We start from the raw sequence: 18,017 nt of genomic DNA, 5'->3' as shown, positions 1-18,017 counted from the left end.
TATAGATCCAAACTTTGTGCTGCTACTATTTTTTTCTTATAAATTCTATTTTTGAAGTTTTTCAGATTTAAAATTATTTTTTACATTTCTAAATGTACAGATTTTTCATTCAAATCTGGAATTATGGGATAAAATAGAATTATAATAAAGTCTGCTGATAAGTTAAAGCTAGTATACTCCAAATGAAGTCTACTAAACCACAAATTTTAAGCAGACTTCATTGCAGTTTACAAAATATGTCTAACTTTTCTCATATGTTTTTTAATAATTTTATCTTATTTTTCAGGTATTTTTTTCCATTTTTTTATTTCCTCCTCTCCAAAATGTAAGATTTTCATCTATAGATTTTAAGCATGTTTTTTGTATTTATATTTAAATAAAGTTACATATTCAAACTCTAAGTATTTATTTTATTATTATTTTTGTCATATATATTATATTTTCTAAGGTTTTTACATTTTAATTTATTTTCATGTTTTTTAATTTGTATATTTTCAGATCTAAAACTTTTCTGATAGAGGAGACTTCAAATGAAGTCTACTTAAAAGTTACGGCTAGTAAACTTCAAGTGAATTCTAGTAGCCCTCACTTTTAAGCACTCAAATATAATTTTAATTTTTATCTTATACTTTTCTCATAATTTTATCTTATTTTGTAGGTTTTCTCTTCACAAGTTTTCAAATCATCTTCCCAAAAAGTGTAAGATTTACATCTATTCATTTTAAATCTGTATTTTTGTTTATTATATTGAACTAAATTCATAGATTCAAACTCTATGTTTTTGCTTTGCTATTAGGTTAAAAAAAAATATTTCCAAATATTTTCCAGAACAAACTATTTTCAAATTTTCTAGATGTACATTTTTAGATCTGAAAATTTTCCGTTAGTGTAGACTTCTAATGAAGTCTACTTAAAAATTAAGGCTAGTATACTTCAACTAAATTCTACTAAACTATAAACTTTACGCAGACTTCATAAGAAGTCTACTAAAATGTAATTTAATTTACTTATCTTATGTTTTTCTCATAATTTAATTTTATGTTGCAGATACTCTTCGCTAATACTTCATTTGAGGCATCGAGATTATGAATAATCAAATACACTCTAGATGTTTTCTATTTTCTTCGCTTTATAGTAATTTATCATTATAAAATATTCATTGATAAATAATTATTTGATGCATAATCTATAGACGTTGTATTCATTTTATTGGTGTGTTTCACTTGTATGATATTATTAGTTTTTTTTACAAGATAGTCTAATCAACCAAACAGTTAAAACGATCATAAGCTAAAACAATAACTAACACACATGTGAGAAGAAGAAAATCTATATAAAATTCTCAAGGTTTCAAGAGTAAAACTAATCACAAAAACTTTACAATATGTCTCAAGTGTATACTTTAAACAATAAAAATACAGAAAAATACTTTTAAGTAAGTCTACACTTATTAGCTCTGGTGTTGATAGTAACCCAAGCAGTTACTTTAGCTCTGGTGTTGATAGTAATACAAGGAAGCAATGTCCTTTTCCCTTTCGCCTCTCCTCCAAATTGTTTTGTAAATAGTTTGGCCGCCGTCGGCCTTCTAGATAGCTTGAATTATCTGCTGATCCTTGGCCCCAACCTTGAACAAGAAAATATTGAAACAAGTTAGCTTCACTGTAAACATAAAAACCATAGACCAGTACTCACATTTCTAACCACCAATATTAATTTATAACAACTTAGAAAGAGTATGAGCAGAGATGGCTAAGAAAGAAAGCATTGCACCCACGAAACCTGAGATGTACATTAATCAAAAAAAAATCTGAACTCGAGATGTTCTTCACTTTGTCCAGCCTCGCCATAGAGAAGAGTATTGGCTTCGACATATAGCTCAATGTACCATTGAAATAAACAAACCCACCAAAACTACTTTTTTGACAAAAAAGAAGTTAGTATGAGTTCTCAAAACCAAACAAAAGTAAGTCAACACTTACACATGCTCATTAGTTTGCTAAGGGTTATAGAGCATCTCTTCTATGGAACCATGTAAAGCTGTAAGTCTCTTGGTTTCATCAGTAAAAGGGAAACAGATAGTCATGTCTGCTCCGGTGAGACTATGTTGAACTTTGGATCAAGCACATGGAACTCTGCAAACATAATAGACCCACCACTACAAGAAACAGAAACCCTAAAAGCAAAGCCCTGAATCGTCGGAAAAGCCTCGGAATATTCCGAGGAAATTCCGAGGAACACTTGTTTTTCCTCGGAATTTCCTCGGAATATTCCGAGGCTTTTCCGAGGAAGTAGGGTTTTTAAACCGAAAACAACGTTTTGCGGTTTGAATAACACTTATACAACCCTTATTAAGTGTCTTAGACTGATTATGAAGTCAAAAATTTGTTTAAGTGAAACACTTATATAACACTTTTCCGATTGTATGAACGAAATCCCCACAACATAAGAGAAACACTTATACACTTTAATGAATGGTAAAGGGAATACTTACAATTCGTTTTGAAATTTTGTTATTTCATGGTTTATGATCATCTATACAAAGATTCCTCAATGGTATGCATTGCATTTGTATAAGAAATGATATAGGGCAAAAAATTTGATGTTTTGAAACCCCAAACATGTGTTCCTCGGAATTTCCTCGGAATATTCCGAGGAAATTCCGAGGAACAATATAAATTAATAGAAATTCCGAAAAAATGTGATTTCCTCGGTATTTCATCGGTATATTCCGAGGAAATATGATTTCCTCGGTATTTCCTCGGAATATTCCGAGGAAATATGATTTCCTCGGTATTTCATCGGTATATTCCGAGGAAATTCCGAGGAACCCCAAATTTTGGGTTTCCTCGGAATTTCCTCGGAAATTCGTCGGAATATTCCGAGGATCTCATTTTCCGTCAGAATGTCCGTCAGAATTACGCTGTTTTCTTGTAGTGCACCCACAACTGCAGTCACTACCACAGAGAGCTGAAGAGGATGGAGATACAGAATAGCCATGATCATTAACCTTCTTTTTCAAAGTCTTCTTCAGGGATATACCTTAAAACAAGTATCAATGTGAAGACGAATCCAATAGCATGTGTGGAAAGTAAACAAAGAACTTTGAGTTAGGCCTGGGCATTTTACTCGGACCCGAAGACCCGAACCGGAACTGACCCGAAAATACAGGTTCGGGTCCGGGTCCAGGTCCATGCTAAGTACCTATTGGGTCATTTTTTTGGACCCGCGGATCTCGGTTCGGGTCCAGGTCCTACCCGAGACCCGTTCGGGTACCCGAAGTACCCGCAAATAATTGTATATACTAGGTATATTTGGGTGATTGGGTATATTTTTGGTATTTCGGATTTTTTTTTAAGTTTCTGGATTTTCAGGTATAATTGTAGGTTTCGGGTAAAATTTTAGATTTTTAGAAAATATAATTCGGGTATTCGGGTAAAATCCGGGTATGTTTTGGGTTTTCAGATCTGATTTTGGATAAAATTTTGGGTATTTTTGCGGTTTTTTAGGTATTTTTAGAGTTTTCGGGTCAAGTTCGGGTATTTCGGGTCCTAAAAACTCGAACCAACCCGGATCCGAAATATATCTGAAGATTTTGGGTATTTTACGGGTATTGAAATTATAGATCCAAACTGATCCGGACCCGATAAGATCCGACCTGGAACCGACCCAAAAAATTATATGTACCTATATGGGTCTAAATTTCTAGGACCCGAAGGACCCGACAAGACCCGACCCAAAGACCTGGATGCCCAGGCCTGCTTTGAGTCAGTAACAAGTTACTGTGCTTTGTGAAGTTCACCTCCCCAGATTTCCCAATGTCCTTCTGAACCTTTACTTTTTTTTTTGTCATCAATATATGTATAATGAGTCTGTAAACCAAATCGGGTGATCTGCATCCATGTGAACGACAAAAGACTGTTGCTTCCTAAGCTTTCCTTGTTTGAACACAAAGGGTATTTAAAGACAGTAGATACTTTTGAGAAAAAGGAAAAACCAAAACAGGAAAAGGAAAAGGAAAATTTCACCTCAGCTCGTGCGGGTCCTATTGATCGATGAGATTTTTCAATCGACCAATGCATTTTTTTCCGACAGATTTCTTCGTCTTGTGCTCGTCCAATCGATCAATTGGGATGCTGCATCGATCCATCACTTTGTTTGTAATTTTAAATCGATCGATTAGAAAGTTGCATTGATCGATGCGGTTTGCTGAGCCAACCAGTTTGTTTGTTTTCAATGAAACGATAGATCCAGTTCTGGTCTGGAATGGGATCAAGCGATCCTCTGTTTCCATTTTCTCTTAGTGCTTCAAATCACTACGAATTTTTTTTTAAATCCCTATAAAGTTTATTTAGGTCTCCAAAAGCGTCCAACCACCTATAATACCTTAAAATATAGATAGCAAACTCCAAAACCTTAAAAATTACTAAAAACCATATAACTGCTAAAAACAGGATATATATCCCCTATATATTAAAAGAAAAGCATTACTACATATTTTTGTAGCTACATGTCATGACTATAATCATTTTTAGAATCATTAGAAAAATATGTTGGTCTATATAAATATATAATAAGCTTTCTATTAAACTAACCATAAATTAATCATAAATGTTCTTCATTGTTTCTTTAAATAAAAATCACGGAATTACCTAATGTGGCTAAAGTATATATGACAATTAATAATTTTGAATAATAAAGATTTGATAAAAATTAGTTTATTCTCTATCATTTTTAAAATTTTTAACTTATTAAAATAAATTAAACAACCACATTAACTATATAATAAAAATTTAGATTTTTTTCCTATATGTTATATTTTGAATTTTTAAAAACGAATATAAATAACTAAAGTTGTTAAAAATCTCACATTGAAATTTTTGTAATCCTTGGTTACGAAATTACATAAGTAGGAAATCTCATTTAATAAATATTATATATATATATATGTATATTAATATTTTAAAAATAAATAAATTATATACCATATAATAATTTGCTTTGAATTTTTTGATAAATATTTTGAACAATTATTAACAACTTAATATTGAGATTTTAAACTTTGCATTGAATGTTTTTAAAATTATAAATTACTAAAACTATTAAACATCCCACAAATTTTTTATTGTTATCATTGATTTAAAATATTTGTTATAAAGAAATACAAATGATCAAAAATAATATGAGTATAAAATATTTTTTAACAGATGTCAATATTAAAAATATACTATATATCTATGTTAATATCATTTAAACTTTATTTTATACCATATAAAATAGAAAAAAATGTTTGTCTGGATTAATAAAATGTATTTAAGTATTTGTACCAATTTAATTATATACGTAATAGTTACTAAATTTTTAATTATTCAATATATATTTATTATTTCGTAATATGTAAAAAATATATAATACTTAAAAATAATTTAAATATAATATTTATTCCGCGAAAGGCGCGGATCTTAACCTATATATATCAATAAGTCCGATGATTTATCTTGACACGGTGCATCAGTTTAAAAGTTATACAATTCAAGTGGCTTTACTACATACGAGTATAACCGCCCATGCTACGCATGGGTTAATTTACTGTTTTAAAAATTATTTGATTACAGACATAAATTTTCATCAGAAAAATTATTATCTTAAAATAATATATGAACATCACATAATTTTAGAGGTGCCTGCACTGAAACAAAATGGTTAAAGTAGTAGAACACAAACATATATAAATGGATATATATTTGTAGTATTTTTCATAAATAAATAATATATATGCAAAATATATAATATAGTTAAAAATACTTTATTTGAGACCTTATTTTATTTGATGATTTATTACTGAATAGTAAACACTTCATTTAATTTGATGTAATTTTTTTAAAAAGGCTTAATTTAATGCAAATTTAGATAAGATAAATCTAATAAATTTATTTTTTCTTTTATTACAGTTTAAAATAATTCATTGAAATTTTATGTTAATTCACCTAAAATCTTATTTTAAACAAATTAACCCACAATTTTTTATTTTTACAGTTTTTTGAATTTATAAAATTAAAATTTACAACTTTTGTTTGATTTTTATTAAGCTATAATGAGTTTTCCAACGATAATTAATTAAATTCCAAATACAAAAAAATTAAAGTAAACACCTTTGGATTCAGAAATGCAAGTTCCGTGTTACGTCCAGCAATAGTTTTGTGGCTGAACTCAATTGATGTGGTGAATACTGAAAAATAATTGATATAGCAAAAGAAACATTAATCAACAAATCAAAGAAAATATTTAAGAGTGGACCACATGCAAACCTTTTTTGCAAGACCAAAACCTGATTCTTGTCCTTTTGACATGACTGCAAATTTTCTGCATGTGAGTGTAGTTATGGAATTTCCACGAGAATAATTTTGCTTTCTGCTCCATCCCATCTTTCCAAGCCGTTAACTCCGGATCTGTAAATCAACATATAGAGAAAACTTCTAAAGCAGCTATATTGAAATCAAACAAAACTCTTAAAAATCAAAGTACAAGTATCAGCCTCTTCCCATAATTCCACTGTATCTATTTTATATTTTGTTGATAATGGATTTTGCAGTATTAATTCATGCCATAAATAAAAGAAATTTTGAATTGCTGCAGAAGAATATATGAGAAATCGTAGAGATCAAAATTGATAATGGAGATGATAAAATAAATTAGGAAAGAAAGCAGAAAGTAAATTAGTAGATTAAACTTTATATAAGAAAAAAAACTGTTTTTAAATCGTGATAAATTAACACTGAACGTGAATGTGATATTTGAGAAAAGTTAGGATGATGTTGCTGTAAGTTAGGGATAAAAAAAAATTTTAATCAATTATTTTCCATATGCCAGTATTTCATTCGCCATGCGTTTTAGTATATAGTGGATTATTAAAATAATTGAAAGTGAAAAACAAAGTGCAAAGGAGGGTGAGAACTGAAAAAGAAGAGAGATCCCACATTTTTTTCTTTTTTGGTGGGCTAGTAATTACATGTTATTGCTACAACACTGGAAACAAGCGCAATACCTGATACTAATATAACCAAATAAAAAAAATTGTTTATGATTTAAACAACAACTAGATTTTTCACCCGCACGTAAATTTTTATTTTATAAATATATAATATATACTATCGCAAAATTTTAAAACATATGATTTATATTTTAGTGTTATAACGTGTTGTGTAAATCTATAATATTATTGGTTACATTTTTTATTCGATATTATTAATGTATAATGATTTGCTTTATACATTTACTTTATTATTAATTGTGATTATATATTAATATATTTTTGAGTTTTGTAATATAAATTCTTAGTATGAAATAAACAAATTGAGAATCTTCTTCATTTTTTCTAATTTTTACAAACTAAATACAATACATTTTAAATTTTTATTTAGTTATACTATAGAACTGATATTTTCTTAGCATAATTTATATTTCTATGTTATTTATTTTAGTATATTGTGGGATTTTATAAATAAATATACTATAATAATACTATATTATTAATTATGAAATCAATCGCTGCATTAATTTAAAAATATTTTAATATTCTATTAAAATTTTGTTAAATTTTTTCCAATATATTTTATTATAGGTAAAAATAAAATTTAAATTTACAGGTAAAATTTATTTATTAATAACTATATAAATTATAAGAATTTTTAGAAATGTTAAATATTGAATAAATTAACTTAAATAATTAACTGATGAAATAGATCTAGTATGAATTTTTTATGGCATTTCTTTTACTAAAGAAGATATAGAATATAATTATAAAACTTAAAAAATAGCATATACTTTTATTTTGTTTTGTTTTATAATAAAAAATTATTTAAATTAATGTATAATAGTATATATTATTAATTACGAAATTAATCAATGTTATTAATTTAAATAAAAATATTTTAAAATTTTAGAAAGATTTTCTTAGATTTTTTCTCAATATTTTGTTATAACTAAAATAAAATTTCAATTTACAGTTAAAATTGATTTATTATTAATATCTTTATATATTAATATATTAATGTAAATAATTAAATAAATGTAATTAATGAAATGGACCTAATAAAGCTAGTATGATTTTTTATGGTAGATAAAAATGGTACTTCTCTTTTAATAGATAAGACTAGATTTTAATCCGCACACTCGCGCGGGTAACATTTTGTTTATAAATATAAAATTTTATATTATTTTATATATAATAATTTATGATAATATATTGCTGTCATTTTAAAAATAACTAAATAGATGATATATATAGTTCTAAATATTAAAATTTAACATATGTTAACAATTTTATTTTTCGTAAAAATTATTACATAATTTATGAATATTAATCATTTTAAAAGGTGATGGTATTTTAGTCACTTTAAACGGTGAATAATATTTTATTTATTTATCTTACTGAAAGTTTTTTTTTCAAAATATATTGGTTTACCAATTCAACATAATTTTAATATGTTTGCAAAAAATATAATTTTAATATGTAATTCATTAATTATTTCTATTTTAATATAATGTAGAATATACTTATAAAATTTATAAAATTGGCAAAAAAATCATTATTTTGTTTATAACAAAAATTTGATTAAAATTAATTTATAATAATATTATACTACTAATTTCGAAATTAATTAGTGCATTAATTAAAAGAATATTTAATTTTAAAAAAACATTTGTTAGATTTTTTCTCAACAGATTTTGTTATTCCTAAAACTAAAATTTAAATTTATAGTTAAAATGGATTTGTTATTAATATCCTTATAATTATTTAGAAATGTTATACATTAAATAAACTAATGTAATCAATAAAAAACATTATTTGAATATATGGACCTAGACTTCTAGTATGACTATTTTGTAGTAGATAAAAATGTTACTACAAAATAAAGTAGTTTCATTAACTTTTTTCTCTCTCTTTTGGCGATGGCGACGGCGATTATATTCTAGGTTTCAATGGGTGGGCGTAACTGGGATCCGGGGAATCGAGGTGGAGATATTTTCATACGAAGAGGAGATCCTATAGGATCTGGAAAACGGGGATTTGGGAAAGGGTTGTATCATTTGGAATCTCTTTTTTGGAGTTATTTATGGGGAATAAGAGCCACAATATCTCGGTGGAAGGATCTCCTTGATTGGATTTCAAACGGGAAGAGTGTTTTGGTTCGTTTGGGAGATATCTTTAGATCTTGGATTTTCCGAGTTTGGAAGTTACTAGAGGGATTGTGGGAATTAATCAAGATTTCTCTATTTTCCGATTGGCTACGTGCTCTACGGGAAGAGATCGGCCAAATCAGCCAGATATTCTTGAGTTTAATTGGCTTGATTCTGTGGCTTGGGAATGAGGAGCTGCAGTCTTGCTATAAAAGGAAGGGTGGTCTCGAAGTTCCAATCATTCATTCTACATTTCTCTTGCTCACGTTTTCTCTTAATTTTGGTGATTCCGGTGATTTTGGTCTTCGATTGGAAATGTCTCAGAGTCAACTTATTGGCAAATCTGGTGTTGTGGGGAGCGGGGAGAACACTCGCAAAAGGTTGAAGATTTCGGTTCCTCATTTTGATAACAAGGATCTTATCAAACAGTATGATAAGACTCTCATTGGGAGGTGTTTGAACCCTGGTGCACAAGATGTGAAAGCTCTTATAGTGATGCTGCCCAAAATATGGAAGGTGGAGGAGCGTGTTGCTGGAACGGATCTTGGTTTTGGGAGGTTTCAGTTTGATTTTGTTGAGGAGGAGGATATCGAGACAGTCCTCAAGGCGCAACCTTTTCACTTCGATTATTGGATAATTGCGCTGGCTCGTTGGCAGCCAAAGATGCCACGGAACTTTCCATCAGCTATACCGTTCTGGATTAAGGTTTTGGGCGTTCCGCTGGAGTTTTGGGATGCATCGTCCTTCCAAAGCATTGGTGACGCTCTTGGAGAAACAGAGGAAGTTGATCTTGACTATGGCAGGATCAAGGTGGTCATCGATGTGGGAAAGGAGTTGAGTTTTGACACAACAGTGGATTTTGTCGGGGGAGAATTCCATGAAGGAGATGAGGCTTTCATATCTTTGAAGTATGAGAAACTTTTTGGTTTCTGTGACCACTGTTTCTCCTTATCCCATGGTCTTGACGAGTGTCCTTTGATCACAAGGAGTCCCCAGAAAAAGAAAGACGTTAGGGAACTTCCGACAAGCAGACAGGACGACCGCGCTCGGAGCTACAAGGGTGTGGTGATCAATGGTGCAGTGGATCAGCAGGGTCAGGGGAGAGATAATAGGGATCACACTGGAAAAGGAAAGGGGAAGATGTATGAGGAGCCGGAATCAAGATGGGTTAAGGTTCCCGAGAAGAGGGGTAATAGGTATCAATTTTACCGAACCAATCAAAGAGGTGAGGAAGGAGGTTTCAGATACAGGAGTTCCCGACCTGATCGTTTCAGGGGCAACAATGGTGAGGAAAAACCGAGCCTCCAAAGAGAACTGCGGCGTGGTATTATCCCAAGAGTGGGGGACACCGGGGAGGTTCCGGAGGAGGGCGAGATCCCCCGACAGGAGGAGAGGCAAAGTAGAGGGCAAGGACAGGAAAAACCGCGGGAAAGTGTTGTTGATTCAACAATCATTCTCGCATCTGTTCAAAAGGTAACGCTGGAACCTCAGATAGTGGAAAATGGGTTAGACGTGATCAATGATTTATTAGAGGAGGGGAATAATGAGACTGTTGGTGATAACATGGTGTTAGATGAGAATCTGAGTAATGTTTTAGAAACTGTTGAGGCTAGTGATGACGGGTTTCTGAATCTAACTGATGGTGAGGTGGAGGTGAGTAATGAACAGGTTCAGGAAGAGTTTCCTGAGGTTAAAGAGGATGCAGAAATCAATGAGGCAACGGAGGGAAAGGAGCAACCCCCGGGTGAAGTGGAAAAGAAGAAGGTGGTGCGTAAAGGATTGTTTAAGCAAACGGCGGTGGCAGGGGCTTCCTCTAAGGCGCGCAACATCCAAGCTATCATATCTACTCGTAAGCGCGCAACAAATAACACCAAGCCTGCAACTCGTCAAGGTGAAGGAGCGAAGCATCATGAGGAGAAGGGTCCTTTATACCCTACGGCCACCTCATCCAAATCCTAGTTTGATGATGATGATACAAGTATCAGAAGGGGGAAGCGAGCATGGAATGTTTTCTGGTTTTCTTTTTGTTATTTTTGTGTTTTTTCTTGGTTTTGTTCTAGTAAGCTCTATGAGCATAGTTATCATTTCTGTGTTGGGTCTTGATGTGAGTTTGGTCTCTTTGGAGTATTTGGTCAGATCATACTATAAGATCTTGATATGGAATAATAAATTTATTTTGGTTTACTGGTTTGGTTATGGATCTGCGGTTTGCGTGTCTGGCCAGAAGTTGATAAGCTGCCGGTTTCGTAGTGTTGGCATGCGTTGCCTTGTTATGTATCACATGTGTTTGACCTCTTTAAGTCAAACACGGATACCATTGCAGTTTGTTGAGACAAAGTTTATGGGTGTGGAGTATGGGTGCACATTTTCTCAGTTGAGGTTAATATGGCACGTTCTGGAGGTTTTCATTGCGTGGGTTTTGTTTGGTATGGAGTGGACTCAATGGATAATGCACCTATGGAGAGGTTATTTCGATTACGGCAATTACATGTTTTTTTATAAAATATGGTTGTTGTGGAATTTTCGATTAAGACAAAGGATATATTTTAACTGCTTATGGGTGGTCCGGGTATGCTTTGGTTATGAGTTTTGGTTTGATGGGCTTATTACATCTATGAGTCCAAACTTATATTCTCTTCTTATTTATTTATTCTATTGGATATCATGGCTTTATGAATGTTTGAATGGGTATCAAGATACGGGCTTTAGGTGGTCTAGTTTTAAGTTGGCCGTTTGGATAGAAGTAATATTAAGGAGACGGGTTGATGCTCTCACGAGTTACGTTGGTATCTTCATATCGGTTTATGGACAGTTAGGGCCTCTTCACTCCCGTTTGACTAGCTCCCGAGAGCTTATTTTTTGGAATTTTTTATGAAAGTATTGAGTTGGAATTGTAGAGGTGCGGGAAGTAATTGGACAATTAGTTATCTAAGGGAAATTTGGCATAAACATAAACCGGATTTTCTGTTTTTGTCGGAAACGAAACAAGATTTAAATTTCATCCAAGGTTTTCAGGCTCATTTTGGTTACGACAATTTAGTTACGGTGGACCCAATTGGTACACGAGGAGGACTTGCTTTATTTTATAATAATGAATTCCAAGTTAATATTTTATATACGAGTAATAGGATGATTGATGTGGAAGCAATGGCTCTAGGGAAACAAGTTTTTATGACTTTTGTATATGGAGAGCCGGTACAGCAGTTGAGGGATCATGTATGGGAAAGGTTAACCAGGTATGGTCTTGCAAGATCAGAACCGTGGTTTATAATAGGAGATTTGAATGAGATTACTGGTAATCATGAAAAGGAAGGTGGGACGCTAAGGCACCCATCATCTTTCTTATCCTTTAATAACATGATAAGGGATACAGGATTACTGGAATTCCCAGCCAGAGGAAATAAAATGTCCTGGCAAGGGAGAAGAAACAAAGGTTTGGTTAAGTGTCGGTTGGACCGTGCGCTGGCTAATGGGGATTGGCACGCACTTTTTCCATGTTCTTATACAGAATATTTAGGAATGGTGAGTTCTGATCATAGACCAGTGGTGGCTTACTTGGATAATAAGATACAGAAGCGACGAGGACAATTCCGGTTTGATAAAAGGTGGATCGGACAGGATGGTTTGCTGGATTCGATCGAGAGGGGCTGGGGGACACCGGCAACAGAGAATACGGGGTCTTTCGTTTCAAAAATTATTAATTGCCGGCACGAGATATCCACTTGGCGTAAAAATAATCCACCATATGGGAATGAAAAAATTAGTGAGTTGCAACAGGCGCTGGAAGAAGTTCAAAATGATAATAGTAGAACTCAAGAGGATATTTTGGATGTCTCGAGGAAATTTCAGGAAGCGTATAAAGACGAGGAAGAATATTGGCAACAGAAGAGTCGTAACATGTGGCACACATCAGGAGATTTAAATACAAAGTTTTATCATGCATTGACAAAACAACGTCGGGCTCGTAATAGAATCGTTGGCCTGTATGATACGAATGGTGAATGGGTTGTTGAGGAACAAGGAGTAGAGAAGGTAGCAGTAGATTATTTTGACGATTTATTTCAGACTACCTCTCCTACAGAGTTTGAAGGTTTTTTGGAAGAGATTATACCTACGATTACTCCTCAGATGAATCAGAGGTTGATTCGACTAGCAACTGAAGAGGAAGTTCGGCAAGCTTTGTTCATGATGCATCCGGAAAAAGCGCCGGGACCGGATGGGATGACGGCTCTTTTCTTCCAGCTCTCTTGGAATATTATAAAGAAGGATTTACTGGAAATGGTTAATGATTTTATGTCATCAGGGATTCTGGATGCAAGGTTAAATATGACGAATATTTGCTTAATTCCTAAAACGGAAAGGCCTACGCGAATGACTGAACTCAGACCGATCAGCTTATGTAATGTAGGATATAAGATTATATCGAAGGTATTATGTCAGAGATTGAAGGTGTGTCTTCCTTCTCTAATATCGGAAACACAATCGGCCTTTGTTCCGGGAAGGCTGATCTCGGATAACATACTTATAGCTCAGGAGATGTTTCATGGATTGCGGACTAATAAGGCGTGTAAGGAAAACTTTATGGCCATAAAAACGGATATGAGTAAAGCTTATGATAGAGTTGAATGGATTTTTATCCAACAACTTCTCTCTAAAATGGGTTTTGATCAACACTGGATACGCCTGATGATGGAATGTATTTCCTCAGTACAATATAGAGTATTATTAAACGGACAACCCAAGGGAAATATAATCCCACAGCGGGGACTTCGACAAGGGGGTCCTCTATCTCCTTACCTATTTATTATGTGTACGGAAGCTTTGGTAGCGAATATTAAAAAGGCGGAGAGGGAGAAACTTTTGACGGGTATAAAAGTCGCTAGGGCTAGCCCTTCGATATCCCATTTACTCTTTGCAGATGATAGTCTTTTCTTCTGTAAAGCAAAAAGGGAAGAATGCCAGACTATTCTTCGGATCCTTAAGGAATATGAAGTGGTATCAGGTCAGCAGATAAACTTTGAAAAATCTTCGATTCAGTTTGGGCATCAGATTGAGGAAGATTTAAGGCAGGATTTACGGGACATCTTGGGTATACAAAATCTAGGTGGAATGGGATCATACCTGGGAATACCTGAGAGTTTGGAAGGCTCAAAGGTTCAAGTTTTTGGTTTTGTTCAAGAGAGATTAAATAATAGGGTCAATGGATGGACTTTCAAGTTTTTCATTAAAGGGGGTAAAGAAGTGATTATAAAATCTGTGGTAACAGCTCTACCAAATCATGTAATGGGATGTTATCGTATTCCAAAAACAGTGATGAAAAAACTGACCAGTGCAGTGGCACGGTTTTGGTGGAGTCCAGGAGGTAATACTAGAGGGATGCATTGGAAATCTTGGGATAAAGTCTGTGTGCCTAAGGCTGATGGAGGTTTGGGTTTTAAAGATCTCACAGATTTTAATACGGCCATGCTCGGGAAACAATTTTGGAGGTTAATTGAGAAACCATACACTTTATTTGCAAGAGTGTTCAAAGGAAGGTATTTCAGGAATGCTTCACCCCTGGAACCAATTAGATCTTACTCGTCATCTTATGGCTGGCGTAGTATTGTCTCTGCTAGATCTCTGGTTAGCAAAGGACTAATCAAAAGGGTGGGATCAGGATCATCTATTTCAGTATGGAATGATCCTTGGCTCCCATCCACCCGCCCGAGACCAGCAAACAAAAATCAACACAACCTTTTCCCGGATCTCACGGTGGATTCTCTTATTGATGAAACATCAAGAACATGGAATTCACAGGTTATCAGGACTTTAGTGGACCCGAATGATGCGCAGCTAATTGAGAGTATACCGTTAAGTCGGTTTTGGACGGCGGATCGGGATGGCTGGCATTTTACAATGAATGGGAGATATACAGTTAAATCAGGATATGAGGTGGAACGAGTGTATCCAGATATAGTTAGGCCACCACCAGAGTATGGCCCATCAGTTTCTTTATTGAAAGCACAATGTTGGAAAGTGCGCTGTCCACCAAAGTTAAAACATTTGCTTTGGCAATTGGTTACGGGTTGCATAGCGGTAAAGAAAAATCTAAGGTCTCGAGGTATTCAAGGGGATACGATCTGTGCACGCTGTGGAGCACCTGAGGAGTCCATCAATCATGTATTTTTTGAATGTCCTCCGGCAATCCAAGTTTGGGCATTGTCACGGATTCCGTCAAATCCAGATTTGTTTCCCATGCAATCACTTTTTGCAAATATGGATCATTTATTTTGGAGGGTGTCTCCACCAATGGAAGATAATCATTTTGCATGGATTCTATGGTATATATGGAAAGGAAGAAACAACAAGGTCTTTAGCAATTTGGATATTGATCCCCGTGATACCCTCAAGTTGGCGGAAACAGAATCGGCCCTCTGGGCTGAGGCGCAAATTAAAAATGAACAGGGGTCTGATCAGACCCGAATGGTAGTGGATGCGACATTGCCCACTATTTCTGGTAGATGGTGTTTCACGGATGGTTCATGGAAGGAAAATGATCGGTTTTCGGGACAAGGATGGTGTAGTACTCTAGAAGGTTTTGACAGTCTGATGGGAGCAAGGAATACTAGAGCGGGCCAATCCCCACTGCACTCGGAGATAGAGGCGCTTATATGGGCAATGGAATGCATGAGGAACTTAAGACAATATAATGTTACTTTTGCGACGGATTGTTCTCAGTTGGTGAAGATGGTTTCTGAACCCGAAGAATGGCCCGCATTTGCAAGTTATTTGGAAGATATCAAGATCCTGCAAAGAAGTTTCCACAGCTCAGAGCTCATCCATATACGAAGGACGCTAAACACAAGGGCGGATAGTCTAGCACGCAGTGCAAGAACGCAACCCTCGTTTGTAGTCCATATGGGTGCGGAGCTACCAGTTTGGTTCACAGAGTCTATATGAGTCTGTTTGTTTGCTGACAAAAAAAAAAAAAAAAAAATGTTACTTCTCTTTTAATATAAAAGATTGTTACGTTTTTTTTCTTCAAACAAATGTATATGATTTAATTTTTAAAAATAAACACATCAAAATCTAAGTATACAAAGAAAAACACATAATAAATTAATACCTCACACATTTCTAAGTATTCTCAAAATATAAACAACCAAATAGTGATCAAAATATCAAAATGTAAACAACCAAATAGTGATCAAATGGCAAAGGCAAAGTCATTGCCAACCCTATCATAAAATTCAATATGAATAAACCCGCCCATTGAAAATAATAGCAAATACCAACTAAAATGCTAAATAATAAGAAACTTTCTGTGTGCCGATAAAACACTAGTTATAATATAAGAAACATAGGACTTGGTATTCAGGTGGTGTTGGGGAAACTTGGGAGAAGAAAGCGACAAAATTTAAATGCAAATGAATACTGGTCGATTTCGTTTGAAAGGTAAGCACATAAACAAACGCCGACCAACAAAAGGAAGCAAATAAACAAACAACAGAACCATTTATGTGAAGACATCTAGATGCTTGGGAATATCAATACAGATTTTGTAAAATATTACCCGTTAAAGAGCTAATAGTTTACAAAGAAAAATACAAAAAGGTATCATTTGAGGCGTTAGAAAGGGAATGAAAATAAATAAACAACATAACCATTCATATGCAGACATTTAGATGCTTAGATATATCAAAACAGATTTTGGAAATATTACCCGTAAAGTGAAAATAGTTTAGTAAACATATAAAAGAAGAAAAAAAAGGTCTTTCTTTTTGAGAAAAGCCAAAAGGTCATATGATCTGATATATCCCTATTTCTTATAACTCCAATAAATTTAGGGATAATCTAATGACCATCTCCAATGGTAGACTATTTTAAGTCAAAGCATCAAAAAAATGAGAAAAAAAAACTTTTTTCAATGGTATATTATTTTGAGAAAAAATGAAGATATGTACAGTACCTCTTCAAATTTGAGAGAACACTATTCACAGTCTTATTTTTACTATTAAACTTTTTATTTACTAATTGATCCTTAAATTATTATATAGTTTTATTTTATATATAAAGTATTAAGCATTTTTGTTTTTTTACTTTATTGAAATTAATAATACTTTCATTAATAAAACAAAATTAATGTATAAAATAAAGATTTGTTTAAAATAAAAATTATAGTGGGGTAAAATTTGTAAGTTTTTAAAATACATCGCATTATTAGAAATAATAATAAGAATTAAAAATAGAATATACTTAGAATAAGATTCTTTTAGGAAAAAATGAGGAGAACCATTGGAACAAAACTCAAATTTTATTTTGAGTTTACATCATTTTGACGAAAAATGACATTTGAGATGCCAACCCCTATAAAATCTCGGTACCAATGTATAATTTATATTACAAAAGTGAATATATATATATATATATATATATATATATATATATATATATATATATATATAGTGTGTGTTTGCTTATGTATATTTTTTTTTTTTGTAAAAGTGAAAGAAGTGGATGAGACATAAAAAAGAAGATTATGACTATAGATTTACTTTTTTTTTTACATCAAACGGCTATTCTATTACTCAAAGTTGAGATGGTCTGGGAAGCCAGACTGGAATAGAACAACCAATAAAATATAAAGGTCTATGAAAAGAACGTGCATTCCTAGCTAACGAATCTGCAATTTCATTATGCGTCCTTGGAACGTAGCTGATCTTGAAGTCCGAAAAACACAACCGAAGAGTTTGAATTGTTTCCAGCTCAGTTGAGAAGTTGGGCCAATTGTGGTTGTTCTACCATTGCAATCAGATCCTTGCAGTCTGTCCTGAACCTCTGACAGGTTGAATGTTGTAGCA

The 18,017-nt window shown here is 33.1% G+C and overlaps 2 long non-coding RNA genes across 3 annotated transcripts; both read right to left on the bottom strand.

Annotated features, from left to right (window-relative positions):
- Positions 1-253: 253 nt before the first annotated feature.
- On the bottom strand, positions 254-2,150 carry LOC103832958. Of its 2 annotated transcripts, none has more exons than XR_626066.3 (2): positions 1,780-2,150; positions 254-1,624 (listed from the first exon to the last, which is right to left on the bottom strand). It is a non-coding gene; the product is annotated as an uncharacterized LOC103832958 (long non-coding RNA). The 2 variants fall into 2 exon arrangements; XR_626067.3 differs by having other exon boundaries at positions 1,791-2,150.
- A 1,139-nt stretch (positions 2,151-3,289) lies between these two features.
- Positions 3,290-4,738, bottom strand: LOC117127358. The gene is made up of 2 exons (XR_004450321.1): positions 4,026-4,738; positions 3,290-3,915 (listed from the first exon to the last, which is right to left on the bottom strand). It is a non-coding gene; the product is annotated as an uncharacterized LOC117127358 (long non-coding RNA).
- Positions 4,739-18,017: the final 13,279 nt, after the last annotated feature.

The sequence above is a fragment of the Brassica rapa genome, chromosome A08, assembly GCF_000309985.2.
Source record: "Brassica rapa cultivar Chiifu-401-42 chromosome A08, CAAS_Brap_v3.01, whole genome shotgun sequence".
NCBI lineage: Eukaryota > Viridiplantae > Streptophyta > Magnoliopsida > Brassicales > Brassicaceae > Brassica > Brassica rapa.
The sequence above is the reverse complement of the archived record's forward strand: the minus strand, read 5'-3'. Positions and strand labels throughout refer to the sequence as shown.